This window comes from Saccopteryx leptura, chromosome 12 (genome assembly GCF_036850995.1).
Source record: "Saccopteryx leptura isolate mSacLep1 chromosome 12, mSacLep1_pri_phased_curated, whole genome shotgun sequence".
NCBI classification, from domain to species: domain Eukaryota; kingdom Metazoa; phylum Chordata; class Mammalia; order Chiroptera; family Emballonuridae; genus Saccopteryx; species Saccopteryx leptura.
In genome coordinates, this window is record NC_089514.1 from 3,903,467 (window position 1) to 3,906,058 (window position 2,592).

Consider the following 2,592-nt stretch of genomic DNA (forward strand, 5'->3'; position numbering starts at 1 on the left):
CTTGTGTGTGTGTGTGTGTGTGTGTGTGTGTGTGTGTTTCTGAAGCTGGAAACAGGGAGGCAGTCAGACAGACTCCCACATGCGCCCGACCGGGATCCACCCAGCACGCCCACCAGGGGGCGATGCTCTGCCCACCAGGGGGCGATGCTCTGCCCCTCCGGGGCGGTCGCTCTGTCGCAACCAGAGCCACTCTAGCACCTGGGGCAGAGGCCAAGAAGCCATCCCCAGCGCCTGGGCCATCTTTTGCTCCAATGGAGCCTTGGCTGCAGGAGGGGAAGAGAGAGACAGAGAGGAAGGAGAGGGGGAGGGGTGGAGAAGCAGATGGGCGCCTCTCCTGTGTGCCCTGGCTGGGAATCGAACCCAGGACTCCTGCACCCCAGGCCGACGCTCTACCACCGAGCCAACTGCCCAGGGCCTGCTTTGCTTTTAAAGTAGGATCTTTCACACTAGTCTCCTCAGAGGCTCGGCCCGTTTTTCGATTCCTTTGGAAACCCTCCGTGCCTAGCCGAGTGCCCGGCACGTTACCGACCCTCGGTGAACTATCGTCCAATGAATGACCGAACAAATGATGTTCATCAAATCAGCCTGATGACCAGGTAGGTGCCCTGGTCACCAACAGGGCTCTTCCTAGACTGGGCTGGCGTAGCCCGGTGGAGCGGCCCCGAGCTCACAAGTGACTTAGGGCGAAAGCGCCTGGAGAAACAGCCCAGAACCCGGCCGCGTCCCAGAGGAGGCCAGCACTGGGCACTGTCCCCAGAGCAGCTGGAGTCCGAGGTCCCTCGGGGATGGACGCCGCTGTCAGCCAATGGGAACCTCTGCCATCCGCTGTCAGCCAATGGGAACCTCTGATGGCAGAAGCCTACAGGGCACTAGCCGGGCAACAGCTGCGAGTGTAAGAGGTGCCCAGAGGCCCTGGCGGGTGGAAGCTGGTGACAGGCTCCCCGCGCCAGCTCCCATCACAGGAGTTTCCATTAGGAGTGCAGAACTGAGGCCAGCTGGGCTGCCAGCACAGCTCCGAGGCGGGGGCCCTCTCCTCTCTGCCGGCAGCTCCGTGGCGGTCCCTGTGGGGAAGGTGGACAAGCGTCCCCCTACCTCCCCGCTCAGACACAGAGAAAACACATCCACCACCCCCAGCACCGGGTGCGCAGGCAATCTGCCTGCTTGACCTGAAACCCGATCTTCAAATTGGGGGGGGGGGGGGGCAAAGGGGAGGCGGGCGGGGGCAGGAAGAAGGGTTTGAGCTAAAAATAGGATAAAAGAACTGACTCGATTTGAAATACAGAGAGAAGTGTTGAGTAAGAACCAAGATAAATAACAAAAATGGAGGAGCTGCACGCCGAGATGAGGCTTTAATGACCCTTTTATTGCTAGAAAGAGCTGCTGGGTCCTTTTTCCAAGTTCTCATCCCTACAAAAGAAACTAGTGTGTGGAACGTCTGAGGCCAAAATTCCGGCAAACCGTTTGAACTGCTGAAGTTTTCTAAGTACCGTAGAGAGGCTTAATTTTTCCGAAAGGCTGATGTTTCCTAAATGCTGCTCACGAGAAGGCTTTTCCTACTTTCTCTCTCCCTCTTACCCCTGGGGGGGGGGGGGGGAGCCGAGGGGGACTCAAAGAGGCCCCCTAAATTAAAACGTTTCTAACAAGACTACAAAACGGAGTGCTGTCTTTGCCTCAGATTTTTTTCCCCCCTATGGAAAGTAAGATTTTGCAAAGAAATTAAATCTCTAAGGCAAGTTGGGCAGTGCACCGGGGGGGGGGGGGCTTGACCTCGACCCGCGTGACCTGTTAGTGATCTCGCCGCTGTTACCGTTGAGCAGAAAGGAAGTTCACCCCGTGTTTAGGTACAAAACAGTTCAACCTAGAACAGCGCCGGCTATGTCAGTCACAGAACAGTTCCTACTCAACGAAAAACACAAAAATGCTGAGAAGTAGGGAAAAAAAAAAAGGAAAGAAAAATATGTCTTTCTTTCACCTCCCGCCTAAAAACTATGTTTTTCAAAAGAGGGCATTCTACTCTGCCCGGCCTGCTTCCCTGTGCATAAAGGGCACTTGTTTCCATAGTAATTATCGACTCTGGTAGGTCAGTTGTTATTTTGAGACGAAATAGGATCATTTCCGTTATCATCACTTCGTTCATAAACGTCCCCATGGCCGCGACGGTGACCACCGGCGGGGAACAGTCTTCCTACGGTGGTCACTCCGTGCACACCCATCTCTAACCTGCCTGACCCCTCTCACCTGCTCAACGCGGTGTCGACGTCGGCGACCCTGTATAAAATACCTACACGATAGGACTTCTGTGGGTTCGCTGCAGATTTAGACGGGCCCTAGCAATGCCTTCTTCTTCCACCAAAGCGGTGTGTCAGAGTTGGGAAAGCCTGTAACAACTATAGCAGGGGTCCCCAAACTTTTTACACAGGGGGCCAGTTCACTGTCCCTCAGACTGTTGGAGGGCTGGACTATAAAAAAAAACTATGAACAAATCCCTATGCACACTGCACATATCTTATTTTAAAGTAAAAAAACAAAACGGGAACAAATACAATATTTAAAATAAAAGAACAAGTAAATTTCAATCAACAAACTGACCAA

General features: G+C 53.8%; 1 non-coding gene across 1 annotated transcript; it reads right to left on the bottom strand.

Moving 5' to 3' along the window:
* Window positions 1-339: 339 nt before the first annotated feature.
* TRNAP-GGG (transfer RNA proline (anticodon GGG)) lies at window positions 340-415 on the bottom strand. Its single transcript has one exon. It is a non-coding gene; the product is annotated as a tRNA-Pro (tRNA).
* Between the last annotated feature and the right edge of the window lie 2,177 nt (window positions 416-2,592).